Source organism: Rhinatrema bivittatum, chromosome 1 (assembly GCF_901001135.1).
Source record: "Rhinatrema bivittatum chromosome 1, aRhiBiv1.1, whole genome shotgun sequence".
Classification (NCBI taxonomy): domain Eukaryota; kingdom Metazoa; phylum Chordata; class Amphibia; order Gymnophiona; family Rhinatrematidae; genus Rhinatrema; species Rhinatrema bivittatum.
The window spans coordinates 460,401,984-460,420,035 of record NC_042615.1 but is presented as its reverse complement, the minus strand read 5'-3'; the positions used below and the strand labels follow the sequence as shown (position 1 = coordinate 460,420,035).

The 18,052-nt window shown below is 48.1% G+C and overlaps 1 protein-coding gene across 3 annotated transcripts in view; it reads left to right on the top strand.

Moving 5' to 3' along the window:
• Positions 1 to 3,592: 3,592 nt before the first annotated feature.
• ZDHHC21 (zinc finger DHHC-type containing 21) overlaps positions 3,593 to 18,052 on the top strand; it is a 98,618-nt gene continuing 84,158 nt past the window's right edge. For all 3 annotated transcript variants that reach the window (XM_029605688.1, XM_029605707.1, XM_029605698.1), the window contains exon 1: positions 3,593 to 3,682. The gene's annotated coding sequence lies outside the window, so the exon portion shown is untranslated. The remainder of the gene's footprint in view (positions 3,683 to 18,052) is intronic.

Genomic DNA, 18,052 nt, shown 5'->3' with positions numbered 1-18,052 from the left:
GGTACTTTTTTCTTGTTTGTTGAAATTATGTAAGCAGAATAAGTGAGTTCCAGGCATTGGTTCACTTCCCTCCTATCTTCATTTCACTATGTCATGGTGACTGTATGCACTCACCTTACAACCTTTCATTCAAGACCTCAGGCGAATGCCAATGAGGAAGATCATGCACCTGAGATTGCAACCGTGCGCTAGCATACTACAAAGCGCACTGTCACCCAATCGACCTTCACGCCTGTTTTTCTTTCCCTCAATCTCAACGCGAAAGAGTGCCCAGTGGCTAAAGAATTCTATCCTCAGGGGATATCCACCTATATGCAGTTTAGCCATTATACAAAGTCGCACATGTTATTTGCGACCCTAAGGGCACATCACATACGAGCAGTGGCAGCCTCGATTGCCTTTTTCCATCAAGTACCTCTCATAGACATTGATGCACCAATGACATGGTCATCGCTACACATTTTTCACATTCCACCACTGTTTACACAAACAGACGGCGGATGATTCTCTTTTGGAATGGGCTATCCTACAGAAGTGCACAAATTCCAAATGAATACAGCCTTCATAGGAACTGTCCGCCACTACGGCGGATGATTCCCTTTTGGAACGGAGTATCCTACGGAAGTGCACAAATTCCAAACAAATACAACCTTCATAGGAACTGTCCGCCACTATTATCGTATTGAGCAAAAATAAATAAATAAGTAATAATAATAAAGATATAACACACATTATCTGCTCAATACGTCAGCTGGGGATTCCCATACAGCATGGCTAATTCAGCTGCTTATCTACATGAAAAGAGCAAGTTTTGCTTACCGTAAACAGTATTTTCTGTAGATAGCAGATGAATTAGCCATGCTGACCCCGTCCGCCTCCCTAGACAGTTCTAGCATGCCTGCCTTGCTTTGAATCTGCCTGAGGAGCATGAGTGAGTTTGCTTACCATAAACAGTGTTTTCCGTAGATAGCAGATGAATTAGCCATGCTGTATGGGTATGTCCTCCGTACCACTAAGTGGCATAGCTCTCAAGTCTAGTAAAGTCTTTAGCTAGGTACTACTCCCTCCCTCCTGTATCCTGACAGGATCACCTCAGGCTCCTCAGGCAGATTCAAAGCAAGATAGGCATGCTAGAACTGTCTAGGGAGGCGGACGGGGTCAGCATGGCTAATTCATCTGCTATCTACGGAAAACACTGTTTACAGTAAGCAAACTTGCTCTTTCCGAGAGGTACATTTAAATTTTTCAGACGTATGTTCATATCTGCTGTTTAGGCTTTTAAGGCCAACTTATGTGTACTGACAACTATACTAAATGTGGAATTGCTCCAGGAACCCTTTTTCACTGTTTCTAGGACTCTGCTGTTATAAGACCATTCTGGAAAGATATATTGGCCTATTTGGGTTATAATTACTCCATGTTGCCATACCGGACTCCTCTCATCTTTGTTTGTTTGAATGTATGGATGCAATTTCCTCTTCATCCACAAAACCACAACATTTGTTTTTGTGGAAAGTATTTTTATTGGCGAAAAAAATCTATCTTGGAGTAGTGGACAGAGATTGAGAGACCTCCTTTCACATACTGGAATCTGAAATTCCATGAGATGGCAGTTTTTAAACAACTGACTGCATGTCATACTTCACTGGCTAAATATGCTCTACTTTTGGAGATATGGCAAGCATAAGTTTTGTCCTTAAATGCAAAAGCACACAGAGCTAAATTTTAAAAGCCCTGGGCACTCGCGCGCCTATTTTGCATAGGGCGCCGGCGCGCGCAAAGCCCCGGGACGCGCGTAAGTCCCGGCGCTTCGTAAAAGGGGCGGATCCGGGGGGCGGGCCTGGAGGGCGGTCCCGAGTCTCCCAGCACTGCGGCCTGTGCCAGGAGATGCCAAGGCGTGTGCGCAAGTTACGACTGCTTCAAGCAGTCGTAACTTGCACAACAAAGGTAGGGGGGGGATTTAGGTAGGGCTGGGGGGTGGGGTAGATAGGGGAAGGGAGGGGAAGGTGGGGGGACGCGGAAGGAAAGTTCCCTCCGAGGCCGCTCCGATTTCGAAGCGGCCTCGGAGGGAACGGAGGCAGGCTGCGCGGCTCGGCGCGCGCAGGCTGCCGATTTTGCGCAGCCTTGCGCGCACCGACCCCCGGATTTTATAAGATATGCACGTATCTTATAAAATCCGGCATACTTTTGTTCGCGCGTGCGAACTTATTTAAGATCTACCTCACAGTGTGCTCCTTGCCCTGATTTAATACACCGAGAAAAGCTTTGGAGCTTATTATCTTCCAGGTTATACTTTTTGGGGGTAATTTTCAAAGGAGTTACGCGCATAAATGTAACTACTATTGTAGCAATTTTCAAAAGCCATTTACTCACATAAAGTGCACTTATGCGAATAAATCCTATGGACGATTCAATGGCATATATTGTAGCAATTTTCAAAAGCCCACTTACTCAAGTAAAGTGCATTTACATGCGTAAAACCCAGATTTACGCATGTAAATGCTTTTTAAAATCTGCCCCAATATTCCTACTCAGTGTTGAGATGTACCTGGGGAAGGGGGGAGGATATTGGGGGAATTGGAATGGGGAGGGAGTATTGAGATACGTTAAATAGCAAATGCTTTTCAACTATGTAATTTTCATGAAAACTTAAAATAAACATATATAAATATATCTATATATATATAAAAAAAGCAGCAACTCATTCATAATTAACCACTCATTAACTGCAACCGTACACTGCTGAAATAAAACAGGCAAAACCCCAGCTGTTTCACTAGGACGGTAGAACTGGATATCATCCACATACAAAAAAATAATTTAAACCCAATGAAACAAAAACATTGTTCAGCGGTCGTAGATAAATATTGAACAATACCAAAACATGGCCCTTGTGTAAACCCTGATACTAAATCTTTCGAACTTGAGCCGTTTTCTTCCATTCAAACCTGCTATTTTCTCCCTTATAAAAAAAGAACAAAACCAGGCTAATACTACACCTTCCAGATCAATCTCTCCCAGCTGGTACAACAACCTATCAAGGTGTCGAAAGCAGATGAAATATCCAGTTGTACTAACAACCCTGTATGACCATGTTCCAGCTCACAGTAATGTTTCAGACCCATGATTTCTCAGGAATCCATACCACTGCTCATGTAAAACCTCATCCCTCTCTGGAAACACATTGATCTGTGATATAACACTTTTCTCCAAGTGTTGGAAGGTTTGAGATTGGTCTAAAGTTTGACACTGAATCAGCTCCCATTAGCAGTACAATTAAACATCAAAAAGTCCTAACCTTTCTCCTGGAAATCTCCCAACTACAATCCCTTACCGATGGTTCCTGAATGTGCAATAAAACAAGGCATAATTTCAACATCCTAGGTTGAAAAACAAAATCCAGAATGTACCCTGCATTATGATTTGCCATATGTATCATCTGACTATAACCATTCAAAAATTCTGTGTATAAATGGATCTAGCCTCTGTTATCCATGGTTCTGCAGTGCAATATCTGACACTAGCTCGAGAGTTAACCTTCCCTTTTTCTAGCAATAAATGATGTTCTCTCTTTTCGTTTCAGTTTACTATTTGACGTCTCTTTTTTGTGTGACCTCATTACTGAGGGCTTCCACCGCTGATCCTGGAAAGTTACCAGATAGCCCAAAGATCCCACATACAGGTACTTGTGTTTCCATTTTGTTATTTTCTTTCCCTTTGAGCCATTACTTTCTCCTGCCTCAAATTAAGCCCTCTTCATTCACAATTGCTGCTGTTTCTCTCTCCCCTTGGGAAACTGGCAAGAGGGAGCATCCAGCATAAACATTGTCAGCCTCATCTCTAGAAAATAAATACATTGCTTTTAGGAAATTGTAGATGTTACGATAAAATGATTTACTCTGTCCTTTGGTGGTACCTGCCGAGCAGGGATGAGGCACATTGGCAGGGACGCTTTCACTGCCATTGCCTGTACCGTATCTTTCCTGAGGATAGATAGGGAGGCCTTAGGTTTTCTGTGCTCTCAATTTAGCACTTTCATGAGTACAGAATTTGTTAGAAAAAGATTAATCCCTCCAAATTCAGTCAGTCAGTTTCACAAACGAGATAATTTGTATCTTGGGATGGCTGTGAAGGAGCATGGCATGGGCAAAAAAAAAAGATTGCACACAATTGTGGTAACATTTTCCTCTCTTCATAGCATCTATCATCTTAAGTTTCCTTTAGTTTGGTTCCTTAAAGAAACTAAATACTATTTTTTATGTAATCTTCTTGCTCTTAATGCTTACTGTGTCCAATCACATCCCATTATGTATGTGCAAGGCACACACAGGATGAAGTTCATGATGGATGCTTGTTAAAAGGATTGTTTGCATACAGATGCATGAGATTTTTAGTGGAAGTGTATGATAATATTGCAAGACAGGAGCAAGGGAGTGGATCATAGTCCTTTTCAGTTTCTTTATTTTGCAAAGGACCAATATGAGTAAACCCAGTAGAAAGCTAGAATTACATTTGCACTTTTACTAACATTCACCTGGGTGTGAGGAGAAAAATGTGGCCTCTGTGTCAGGGATGAGGAATCTGCAAGTAGACAGCCATAATTTGGGTTTATGCAGTAATTTCATTGACTGCTTTACTATTACAGTACTTCAGACCTGGACAGATAAGACAGCTGTGTGGTGGAAATCCTAGCTGCTGATTTAAAATTCTCACAAACAGGGAAATGCCACTATTAATGGGAGGAGATAATATTCAGAAAAAGCAACATCTGTTTTTCCTGTTACAATTGGTCAGGATCATCTTCCAGAAAGTTGTGACAGAATGACAAAGTAGCTAGTTTTGCTGTTCAATTTTCTAGTAATCAGATTGTTAATAAAGAGTTGGTGTTGATGAACATCATAGATGGGACACTTTTGATGCTGTATCTTCTAAGGAGATTGCCCAAATTATTAGTGGCATGAATACTACCTATTGTCCTTTAAAGAAATGTTTAAATGCTGTCCTGAAAGTCTTGAAAGATATTAATGATTCATTCTCTAGAACTGTTAACCAATCCCTAGTATTGGACAAGTTTTAGACATTCTGAAGATTGCATCAGTGCAACAGGTCTCAAAGAAAGTAGGAACTGATCTAGATTTGAGTAATTTGTGGCCCATTTCTTCTTTGTCATTTCTGGCAAAGATCCTGGAAGGTGGTTCTTAACAGCTTCACTGTTAAACGGAATTTTTGCTGACTTTCAGTTTTGGTTTCAAGAAGGCCATAATGTGGAAACTTCACTGTTATCTACTGTTGAAGTATTTTGAAGACAATTTGATAATGGGATTTCTTTCTTTCTTGTTTTATTAGATATTTCATTCAGAAATTGTGGAGTATGTCTCTTGTCCACTGTTTTACTCTGGTTTTCTTCTTTTTTTTATCTAACAGATTTCAGAAAGTGGTGGTAAAATGTGCCCAAGTAGTCTTTGAGTGCAGAGTACCATAGAACTGGCATTGTCAGCAACCCTTTTTAATATTTATATTTATCCTGTTTGTCAGCTTTGGATAATTTAGATGTTGATTATTGACCATGCACAGACAATATCCAATTCTGCGTTCCTATCCATTCGAGCGTGACTGATTCTTTGTTTAATGTATCTAATAGTTTGACTGCTATCAAAGGATACATGCAAACAATGAATTTGGCTCTGTGAAGAAAACTGAGATACTTTATTTTGCATGGTTTCTTTCAAGTGACAGTCTGAGAGAACTTGCTTTTGATGATACAAGAATTTCACTATCCTGCCAAGTACGTGAATCGGTTTTATGTTGGATTCTTTTTTTTATCTTGTTGACCACAATAAAAATGTCAAAAACTATGATAAGCTTTGACATATAAAACCTTTTTTGACAGAATCAGACTTTAATTAAGACTGATTACTGTAATGCTTTATATATAGGGCTCCCTTATTCAAGTTTAAGAGCACTTCAGATTATTTAGAATTCGGCAGCTAGGCTAGTGACCAGAATGCCAGTTAGAGACCATATAAGCCCAGCCTTATTTGAGTTATATTGGTTGCCAATTTGCTGTCTTGTGAAAATTAAGATTATTATGTTAGAATTTAAGTCAATAAATGGAATTGCACCAAGATGCCTTAATATGGTACGCAGGCTATACAAAACTGTAAGCATGTTGCGTTCCTTATCTAAAAATTTGTTGGAGGTCACTGCAGTCTGACAGGCTCATTTGGAGGAATCAAGGAAGAGACTGGGATAGTAGGCCTGCTTTTATGGAATTCTCTTCCTGGGGAGTTGAAAGTTGAAATTGGTTGTACACTTTCGTAAGCTAGTTAAAGCATACCTATTTGAGAAGGCTTTTAATGACCTTTTAGAGAATGCTGAGGTCCTAGCTGAGCTGATGTCTAAGGCTTTGGAAGCTATCTGCTGAAGTAAATACTGTTAAGGTACATTTCTGAGTTTCATGAGTACGTAATGTATTTTTCTTTTAGTCTGTACTCTTATTACTGTTTTTACAATTTGTTTTAACTGTTTTATATAGATTTCCTGTTTTCCTGCTATATCAACCCAGTCCACACAAGTGGGTTGTATCCCCCTACCAGAAGATGGAGGCAGATCAAATTGATTTCTCCAGTGACATAATGCCACAATGTACAGGTGATGCAGCACAGTGAGACCCCCAGTATTCTCTGCCTCTAGCAGATGGTAGGACAACTAGTGGTGCAACAGGAATTTTTGAAATACTGTTTGGGGCCAGGCCGCTGGTGCATCAGTCTGTGAGCCCTATCAAGGGTTCCCTGTACGTACCTGGATCAGTCCAGACCGTGGTTATGTCCCCAATCCAGCAGATGGAGTCAGCCCAAAGCTTCGAGGGGGCGTCACCATAAGTACTACTACCCCCTCTGCAGGAGTTCAGTATCTTCTGACTCCAGCAGATGCGAGTAGGGGAATCTGGGCTTGCTCCCGATTTCCTATAACCTATTCTGTTTTCCCTTGGTTGGAACTTTCTTCTCTGTCTCTGTCTTGTCTTGGATCAAGTTGTATTTAAAAAAAAAAAAAAAAAAAGATAGTTAATTGATTAATTGGGGAGGCGGGGCTCCTTCCTTGTGCTGCCTCTCTGTCTCCTTTGTTTCCTCAGCGCGAGCCTGTGTTCTTGCCGGGGTAAGTCGTTTTTCTTGGTTTTCTGGGCTGTAGTTTTATTTTCAGCTTGCTGATTGAGACTGCCGGTGTGCCCGGCCTGCCAGCGATTTCCCTCGCTCCCGCGGCCATCTTGCACGCGCCTCGTGGGCTGCAGGGAGCAGGGTGAGTGATCTCAGCGGGTTGCGAGGCCAGGACAGGCCCCCCCGCGGTGCCGCTTGTTTTTCTCGGCGGGTTGTGCAGGCCGTCCGGGCCCCCCCGCAGCGGCGCGCCGTTTCGCGGCCCCCCCCCCTTCCGCCCCGAGGCTCACCGAGTGATTTTAGCTGCCGGGGGTGGTTTTTCTGAGCACCTGCTATGCCGCGGCCGTCGCGTTGCTCGGCCTGCGGCGAGCCCGGTTCGCGCATTTCCAGGGAGGGCATCTGTGCTAGGTGCCTCCCAGGGGGGGAAGGCACGTCCGGGCCCCGCACTCGTTTTCCAGCGGTGCTAGCCTTGCCCGGGCGGCGTGGGCCGGCCCCTCCCCCATTCCTGGCGGGAACGGCGGCCATTTTGCACGCGCTGCGCCGCGAGGGAGATCGGACAGCGCTGGGGGATGGGGAGGCTTCAGGGGACTCTCCCCCGAACTTGCTGCCAGAGGAAGATCCGGAGCTGGACTCACAGGAGCAGGGCCCTCCGGCCCCCCCCCCCCCCCCCGGAGATTCCCCCGAGTAGGCCGGGGTTCTCCCCAGAATTTATTCGTCTGATGCACACAGCGTACCTGCAGGAGCTGGCAGCTCCCACGGGGCCTCCGCCCCCCAAACTACCGCGACCTTCGTCCCTCTCCTCGGCCCCCCCCCTCCGGGGGGCGTGGGGGCCCCACAGCTCCCCGCACACGTCCGGCTCCCTGTGGGTTCGGGGGGGCTGGCTCGGACCCAGTTTCCCCGGGATCGGACCCTGCCGTTTCGGGACAAGGGGATTCTACTTCAGAGGGAGAGGATCCACGCACGCTGCGCCTCTTCCAGTGGGAAGAGCTGGATGACCTAATCCCACAAATCATTCAGGGGTTGGACCTCGATCCCCCGCCGGACCCGCCAGCTCCCGTCGCGCCCGCTGTCGTTACTTCTTCGAAGAAGGGGGACCTGGTCCTGGCGGCGCTGCGCCCGCGGGCGCGGGCATTTCCCATCCACGAGTCGTTCCTGCAACTTCTTACTAGGGAATGGGATTCCCCGGAAGCTGCGCTAAAGGGCAGCAGAGCCATGGAGAGGCTGTACCCGCTGTCGGAAGATTTTCTGGATCTCATCAAGGTACCCAGGGTGGACTCCGCAGTGACGGCGGTCACGAAGAGGACGACCATTCCGGTGACGGGTGGAGCGGCGCTGCGGGATACGCAGGATCGCAAGTTGGAAGTATTCCTCAAGCGGGTCTTCGAGGTCTCCGCAGTGGGACTGCGGGCGGCGATGTGTAGCTCTCTTGCCCAGCGGGCTAGTCTTCTCTGGGTACAGCTACTGCTCACTTCTCAGGTGCTGCCTCCCGAGGAGGCCGCCCAGGCGGACCGACTCGAAGCCGCAGTGGCATACGGGGCTGATGCCTCCTACGATCTATTCAGGGTCCTCGCCCGCTCCATGGCCTCTGTAGTGGCGGCGAGTCGACTCCTATGGCTCCGCAACTGGGCGGCGGACACGTCCTCCAAGTCGAGCCTGGGTTCCCTGCCTTTCAGGGGTAAGTTCCTGTTCGGAGAGGAGCTGGACCAGATAATCAAGTCGCTGGGGGAAAACGCGGTCCATCGCCTGCCGGAAGACAGATATCGCTCCACCAGGGCGTTCTCGTCCTCCCGGACCAGAGCCAGGGCGCAAAGACGCTACAGGAGTTACAGGCCGGCGGTATCCCGGCCTCCTCCCTCCAGGGCTCAGCCCTGGTCCCGTTCCTTTCGCGGGCGCCGCCCAGCGCGGGCCGCTTCCACGGCGGGACAGCCCTCGCCCAAATCCTCTCAATGATGTTCAGCTCGCCCACTCCGCCGTTCCCAAGATCGGGGAACGGCTGGCGTTCTTTTACGAGGAGTGGGCACGGATCACCTCGGATCAGTGGGTTTTGGACACCATAGGACACGGCTACGCGTTGGAATTTGCCCGCCCTCCGAAGGGACGGTTCATCTTCTCTCCCTGCGGCTCGGCCATCAAGCGAAGGGCAGTGCAGCTGACCCTGGACAGACTGTGGGAGATAGGCGCCATTACGCCCGTACCCTCCGGAGAGGTGGGCTCGGGCCATTATTCCATCTATTTCGTCGTACCGAAGAAAGACGGTTCCTTCCGCCCCATCCTGGACTTGAAAGAAGTCAACAGATCCCTTCGGGTGGTCCGGTTCCGCATGGAAACGCTACGTTCGGTGATCGCGGCGGTACATCGAGGGGAGTTTCTGGCCTCCTTGGACCTGACGGAGGCCTACCTTCACATTCCCATTCGCCAGGAGCATCATTGTCTGCTACGGTTCAAGATCCTGGATCAGCATTTCCAGTTTGTGGCGCTTCCGTTCGGATTAGCAACGGCCCCGCGCACCTTTACCAAGATCATGGTAGTTGTGGCGGCTGCCCTCCGGAAGGAAGGGATTCTAGTACATCCTTACTTGGACGATTGGCTCATACGAGCGAAGTCTTTTCCACAGGGACAGGCGGCAGTAGCCAGGGTGATACAGTTTCTGCAGTCCCTGGGCTGGGTGGTGAACTTCTCCAAGAGCTCCCTCGTGCCCTCGCAGCGCTTGGATTTCTTGGGGGCGACCTTCGACACCCGTCTGGGCGCGGTTTTTCTACGGCAGGACAAGGCGCACGCCCTACGGGAACACATACAGCGATTCTCTGCATTACCAGCTCCCTCCTCCTGGAACTATCTTCAGCTCCTGGGGGTGATGGGCTCCACCATCGACATGGTGCCTTGGGCATTTGCGCACCTCCGCCCTCTACAAAGAGCGCTTCTATCCCGTTGGAAACCACTCTCGCAGGACTACCAAGTGATACTTCCGCTGCCCCAGTTTGCCAGAAACAGCTTGGCCTGGTGGATGGTCCCAGAGAATCTGGCTCGCGGCGTGTCCCTCGACCTACCAAATTGGGTGGTGGTGACCACCGACGCCAGTCTCGTAGGCTGGGGAGCCGTCTGCGACCGAAGCGCCACGCAGGGGACGTGGTCCGCGGAGGAATCAAAGTGGTCCATCAATCGTCTGGAGACCAGAGCGGTCAGATTGGTGCTTCTCCATTTCCTGCCGCTCCTTCGAAATCGGGAAGTCAGAATCTTATCGGACAACGCGACTACGGTAGCCTACATCAACCGTCAGGGCGGCACTCGCAGTCCGCAGGTCGCGCTCGAGGCAGCGATGCTGATGCAGTGGGCGGAGCGGCATCTGCGCCGCCTGGCGGCCTCGCACATCGCGGGCGTGGACAACGTCCAGGCGGACTTCCTCAGTCGCCAGTGGCTGGATCCCGGAGAGTGGTCTCTCTCCGACACGGCCATGCAACTGCTCGTCCGGCGGTGGGGCTCCCCCCACCTGGATCTCATGGCGTCCGTCCAGAACACCAAAGCGCCTCGCTTCTTCAGTCGCCGGAGAGAACGGGGGGCGTAGATGCTCTCGCGCTCCCGTGGCCGGCCGATCTGCTCCTATACGCGTTTCCCCCTTGGCCGTTGGTGGGAAGACTACTCCGACGGATAGAGGTTCATCAGGGGCCTGTGATCTTCGTCGCGCCAGAGTGGCCAAGACGACCTTGGTTTGCGGATCTCCTCCACCTGGTAATCGACGGACCCATCCGGCTGGGACATCTTCCCCGCCTCCTACACCAGGGACCGGTATTTTTCGACCAGGCAGAACTCTTCTGTCTTGCGGCCTGGCTTTTGAGAGGCGCCGCCTCCGCCGACGGGGGTACCCGGAGGCGGTAGTGTCAACGCTGCTGCGGTCTCGGAAGACTTCGACGTCGGTGGCCTATGTGCGAGTCTGGAAGGTGTTCGAACTGTGGTGTACCGACCGGAACACAAGACCCACGGAGGCGTCTGTCCCGCAGATTCTCCAGTTCCTACAGGCGGGAGTGGAAAAGGGGCTCGCTTACAACTCACTTCGAGTTCAAGTGGCCGCTCTTGGCTCCCTCCTGCGGGGAGGAGGATCTCTGTTACAGCACCCGGACATCGGCCGTTTTCTCAAGGGTGTCAAGCACTTGCGGCCCCCATTGCGGGATCCTTGTCCCTCTTGGAGCCTCAATCTGGTACTACGTTCCATGTCGGGACCTCCTTTTGAACCACTGAGGAGTGCGACGATCAAGGACCTCACTCTCAAGGCGGTGTTCCTGGTGGCTATATGCTCCGCTCGGCGTATTTCGGAGCTGCAGGCTCTGTCCTGCCGGGAACCTTATCTCCGGTTCTCCGATTCGGGCGTTTCACTTCGTACGGTGCCTTCCTTCCTCCCGAAGGTGGTGTCCGCCTTCCATGTGAATCAGACGGTGGAATTGCCTTCTTTCTCTTCGTCTGAGCCGCGGGCTCTTCGTCTCCTCGACGTCAAGCGCACTCTGCGGGTCTACCTGGAGGCTACGAATGACTTTCGGACTTCTGACCATCTCTTCGTCCTTTGGTCTGGTCCCCGGAAGGGATCCCAGGCCTCGAAGACGACTATTGCCAGATGGCTGAAGGCCGGCATTGCCGCTTCCTACATCGGGACGGGGCGGACTCCTACACCCGGTATTGTGGCGCATTCTACACGCTCTCAGGCGGCCTCCTGGGCGGAGAGTCGATCGGTATCTTCGCAAGAAATCTGTAGAGCGGCCACCTGGAAATCGTTACACACGTTCTCGAGACACTACAGGCTACACCTCGCCTCGTCCGTCCATGGACACTTTGGCGAACAGGTTCTACGAGCAGGCCTCGCAGAATCCCACCCGGGTTAGGGAAGCTTGGGTACATCCCACGGTCTGGACTGATCCAGGTACGTACAGGGAAAAGAAAATTATTACTTACCTGCTAATTTTCGTTCCTGTAGTACCATGGATCAGTCCAGACGCCCACCGCATTTGGGTGCCTGTTATATGGTAGTGTCTTCTTCTCCTTCTCCTACTATGTTCTTTCCCGTGTTCCCCGTTTCACTGTCTGTGACTGTTTTTCTTGGGGGTTGACACGAGTTGTGACCTCCCATCCGTTGGTGGGATGGTACAGTTCTCTCTGTTCTAAATTCAGCGGCTCATTGTTGCCGTCTTGTTTAAACTTGATCCAATTCAGGGGTTTTCTGTTTACTCGGGCTTTGATATTCTCGATACTGAACTCCTGCAGAGGGGGTAGTAGTACTTATGGTGACGCCCCCTCGAAGCTTTGGGCTGACTCCATCTGCTGGATTGGGGACATAACCACGGTCTGGACTGATCCATGGTACTACAGGAACGAAAATTAGCAGGTAAGTAATAATTTTCTTTTCCCAGTACCTGAAGGAACTAGGTCGAGCCCAGGAGGTAACTTTTTTTTTTTTTTTTTTAAATCAGAGAGAAGGATTTTGAGAGAGCATTTCAGCAGGAGGTTTATTTTTGTGTTTATATCTTTATTGGGTCAACCTCTCAGGATCCTTCTGATTTACTCCATCCACCCCCCCCCCCCCCACACACACACACTTACTCCTCCTTTGATGCTGAATACCAAACAAAACAAAAAGAAAGTAGAACCTAAGGTCACTGATTGGATCAGCAGCAGCTTGAGCCTTAGACTCGGGAGAGATCCAAGTCTTCTGAGGGTAACTGGCTGCCTTTGATGGCGTTGTTTTGCTTGCGGCTCCAGTCTGAGCTGGGGGAGCCATTTTTGTGGCTACTGTGGACAAAGCTGGGAGAAGCCACTGATGCTGGGTCTGCAGCTTCAGGCGCTTTTCATCAACTGAGGTACTGCGGACAGAGTCCAGTGAAGACACAGTTTTGGCCAGAGCATCGGCCATCTTGAGCCATGTTCCTGCACTGCCTCCTGATTCACCCCATGGTGGGGGGGGGGGGGGGGGTTTCTCATGTAATGGCAAATATGGGTTCTCCTGCTCTTTGTGAGCATGGGTGCCCCACTAATCCCGGCCTCCCCAGGCGTGAGTACCTCAAATGGTGATTTTTTTCCCCAGAGTTTGTCAGGTTTTTGCACCAGGCCTTCTGTACTATTCAGAAACCTAGTGAAAACCCAGATTTAATATCTGATGTGGTCAGGACTCTGGTTGCTGCCCCAGCTGTGCATAAATGCCATTGTGGGGGTCTCTGGCGCTCCCCTCCCCAGGTGTGGATAAGGATATGGAGGAGTTTGGTGACCATTCGGATTCGGTTAATGGTGCTTCCATGAAGGTGGTCTCTGACAGGGAGGATAATTCAGTCATCCGTCTATTTTGTAAACAAGGGCTGATGGCCCTGATTGATGAGGTGGTATCCTGCTTCTGAATAGCGGAGGCTGCGATTGAGGAGACCCTGTATGGGATTGCATCATTTGGAGGTGGCATAAATTCTCAAAGGCCTTTCCTCTTCATGCTGAGGGAGAGGAGATGGTCTTGGAGGAGTGGAAGGCTTCCCAGTTGGGATTCAAAAGTTTGCAAACGCTGCAGAAGCTGTATCTTCTTCCCCCATACACAGTTAAGCGCTTCTTTCAGACACCCTGTGTGTATGCTCTCGTCATGGCAGTTACTAGGTGATTCACAAACCCAGAAGAGGATTGTGAATCACTGAGCAATTATCAGGCCCTCAGGATAGAAAGATAGAAAATCCATTGAAGCACTTATTTACTTCATCTCTGGTGGTTCAAATTTCTATCTGTGGGGGTTTTGAGGTCAGAGCGCTTTTGCAGGGCAGCAGCTGCCAGTAAGCTAGGAGGTAGCTAGAATAGTGTCAGCTGCGGCCTTTTTGGCTGGTATCTTGTATGATCTTTTCAAGGTCTCTTTTTGCTCAGTAGCTTCAGCTGTGGTGACCAGGAAGACTTCTCTGACTGCAGAACTGGGCCGCGGACTCTTGGTCAAAGTCTCAGCTAGGTAAGCTTCCCTTTAATGGGAGAATTTTTATCTGGAGACTATCTAGAGCAGCTGGTCAAGAACCTATGAAATCCAGAGCCTCATAGGCTGCCTGAGGACAAGCCACATTCTTTCTCCAGTACTAGGGCAGTTTATAAGTCAGGAAAACAGGCTTCTTATTTTTTTCAAAGGTTCTTAGGCTTCAAGGGACAGGGACCACTCCTTTCAGGTTTCTGGAAGATAAAATCTGATTACGTCCCCTCTTTAGCAGCTGGTCAGGCTGCTCAATGAAATGCAGCAGGTCCATTCGTAGATTCTTCTTGTGGGGGGGCCGTCTACAGTTTTGTTTTTTTTTATTTTGGTTTTTTTTTTAAACCAGGAGTGGACTTGCAAAACCTCGGATCAATGGAATTTGGAGCTAGTTTGTAATGGCCCATTTGTGTACCTTTGTGTACCATTCGTTGGTTACTGATGCTTTTATGGTCTCTCTCTGTTCTTCGGCTGTAAAGTGAAAGATGGTGGCCAAGACCCTGTTGCGTCTTCAATTGTTGAGGGGAGTATCTGTTACTTCATTTTTATTTCATGGTGCCCAAGAAGGACACATCCCAGTCTGGACCTCAAGGGGGTGAACTCCAGCCTCAGGGTTTCTCGTTTTCACAAGGAGACACTTCATTGTGTGCTAATGGCAGTATGTCTGGGTAAGTTTGTCTTCTCTGGATCTGTTGGAGGCCCATTTCTATATTCCCATTTCTCAGGAAGATCAGCTGTATCTTCGTTTTTGGGTCCTTGGAGAACATTTTCATTTCAAGGCGTTCCCCTTCAGTATGGCCACAGCTCTGTGGGTCTTCACCAAGGTTAATGGTGGTAATGGTAGCATCATTGAGGAAAGATGCTGCCTTTATCTGAACGACTGACTAATCTGGGCGAATTCATATTAAGAAGGGATTCAGACTTCTTGCAGAGTGGTATAAGGTTTAGAAGGCTTGGATTAGGTGATCAGTTTCGCAAAGAGCAGCCTAGTGCCTTCTCATTCCCTAGAGTCTATGGGAGCCAGATTCACTACTCAGAAGGGCTGAGCCTATCTGATAGTAGAAAGGGTGGAGAAGATTCTCCAAACATGCAGGTTTCTGGCTCTTCCTAATCTGAGAATTTGGGATTATCTTCAGCTCTTGGGTTCCATGGTGTCTGCTTTGGACTTAGTTCTCTGGGCCAGGGCTCATAGGAGATCTCTTCAAAACTCTTCTTGTGTCTCAGTGCTTGCTTCAATCCTAGGATTACAATCTGTGTCTGGCCCTGCCAGCAGCAGTAAGGCAAAGTCTCGAGTGGTGGATGGTTCCTCAGAATCTGTTGAGGGGTGTCAGTCTGACTATTTCATCTTAAATTCTGTTCACAACAGTTGTGAGCCTGTCTGACTGGGGGACACATTGCTTAGACAAGGTATCACAGGGCGTTTGGTCTGCAGAGGAAGCGACTTGGTCAATCAACAAATTGGAGACCAGGGCCATCCGGTTGGCTCTTCTTCATTTTCTTCCCCTAGTTCAATGGAAGGCGATCCGGGTCCTGTCCGACAGTGCTACTTGGTACCTTATGTGAACAGGCTGGGCTGCACCAAATATCGTGGAGTGTTGGCAGAGACCAGTCTTCTCTTTATCTGAGCAGAAGAGAATCTGCAGCTCTTGTTGAAGGCTCATATTGCCGGACACAAAAACTTGCAAGCAGACTTTCTAAGCAGAAATATACTCGATCCAGAGAATGGAAAGTGAGTTAGGAGGTTTTTTAGTTAATTATTCGTTGCTGGTGTTGGCTTCACATGGATCTGATGGCAACTCACAAGAACACCAAGCTCTTACAGTACTTCATTCATTGCTGGAAGTATATATTTAGCCTTTGGTTCAGCTCTGGTTATGAGGGAAGCTTCTGTATGTGCCCTTATGGCCTCTGGTTAGCCAAATTCTGCATCAGATGCAATCTATACATTTTTAAAATAAACAGAATTGGAGAGCAGTCATGAGATTATTGTGGCTCCAGACTGATCATAGAGTCCTGGTTATTCAGATCTGATGAGACTTCAGGATGACTTTACTTTGCAGCTTTTAAATGCCAGAGGTCTCATGGTTTAGGGGCCGGGTCTCATGGACGATCCTTCTCCGTTCTGTCTTATGGGTTGGCTTATAAAAGGACATGCTTAAGGAAGAAGGATTATTGTTCTTCTGTCATTTCCACGCTCTTGAAGGCTCATAAGAATTATACCTCCTTGGCTTACTTTCGGTTATGGCATGTGTTGGAAGGTTTTTGCAGGAACTGCTTTGTATTCTTGGCATTCAGATATCTCTGGTATTTTGAGCTTTTTCCAGCAGAGACTGGAAAAAAGCCTAGCCTTGAATTCCCTAAAGGTTCAGACTGCAGCTATCTCTTGTTTCAGGGGTAAGATCTGTGGCTTGTCAGCTGCTCATCCGAATGTTGTCAGGTTTTGCGGGGAGCTGTGGAGCTACATCCTCCCTTTCATCCTTTGGTACCACGGTGGAATCTCAATCTGGTGTTGATGGCCTTGAAGCAGAATTCTTTGAAGGATCATTCCCTGAAAGAGGCCTTTCTTGTGGCCATTTGTTCGGCTTGCTAGATTTCATAGATTCAGATACTGTCCTGTAGGATTCCTTTTTGTTTATTGGCTCTGATTGTTTCCTTTTGCCCTGTTCCCTCCTTTTTACCAAAGGTACTATTATTGCCTCACCTGAGTCAGTTAATTACACTTCCGTTATTTTTGAGAGCTGAATGATGATAAATCCCTCAGATTTTTGGACTTTTTTTGTGTTATCAAGTACCTCGTGTCTAATTTCTTCCAAAGAATGATCAGATTGTTTGTCGTCTTGGGGGGGGGGGGGGGGGGGGGGGGGGGGGGGACGACCGTGCAAGGGTGAGACAACCTCGAAGGGTACAATTGTTAGATGGATTAAAGCTTCTTCATATTTGCTTAAGGGTTGAAGGACTCCTGAAAGTTTTTGGGCTCATTCTACAAGAGCATAGTCTGACTTGGACAGAAGCTATTGCAGTGTCTCCTGAAGATATTTGCAAGGCGGCATTACATTCCTTTACCATGCATGACAGATCGGACCTCTCTGCTGAGGAGGATGCAGCTTCTAATACTGGTGTCAGCAAAGCTGCCCTCCCTAGGCAGTGGGGCATTGGTACTTCCCACCTCTATGGACTGAACTGGTGTAGCAGGAAGACATGAAAGGAGAAAAATGTATCTGTCAATTTTCTTTCCATTAGTCCCGATACACCAGTCCAGGAAACCATCTCCCGATCCACCCCACCGGGAAGTTGGGTCTTTTTTGAATCGTGCGAGGTGTGTACAACTCAGTTCTCTGTACTGCTGTGTGTATATTTACAGAAGTTTAATTACAAATCTCCTTGTTTGATGCTTTGTTTATATCTGTTCGTAACAGGCGAATGGAATCATGAGGATTTCCTATTTTTTTGGTTTTTTTTTTCGTTTTTTTCACTGCTCTTATTGATGTTCTCATGTATTTCTGTCTGTTGTAGTTGTTTCACTACTTTGCCATAGGGAAACTGAGTTCTCATTGTGCTGAACCATCTATACATAGTGGCATGATGTCGCTGGAGAAATCATTTTGATCTGCTTTCATTTGCTGGTGTGGGGACATAACCTGCCTGTGTGGGTTGGACTAATGGAAAGAAAATGAACAGGCAGAAATGTCTCCTTATTGATGTAACTTGTTTTTATTACTATGAATGTGAACTTGTAGATTGTGTGAGTGCAGATGGGCAGGAGATGGTTTTGTAGTGGACTTTCACTGGGATTCTCTACTGTCTGCTATACATAGTTGGGTGAAGGAGAGTGAGATCACGGTATTTTGAGAGATATAAGCCAGTATTAGCGCAATTGATCTTTTTTTTTTTTTTTTAAACATTTTCATTTTATTAACCTAATTTTCATTGTGTTTGTGTC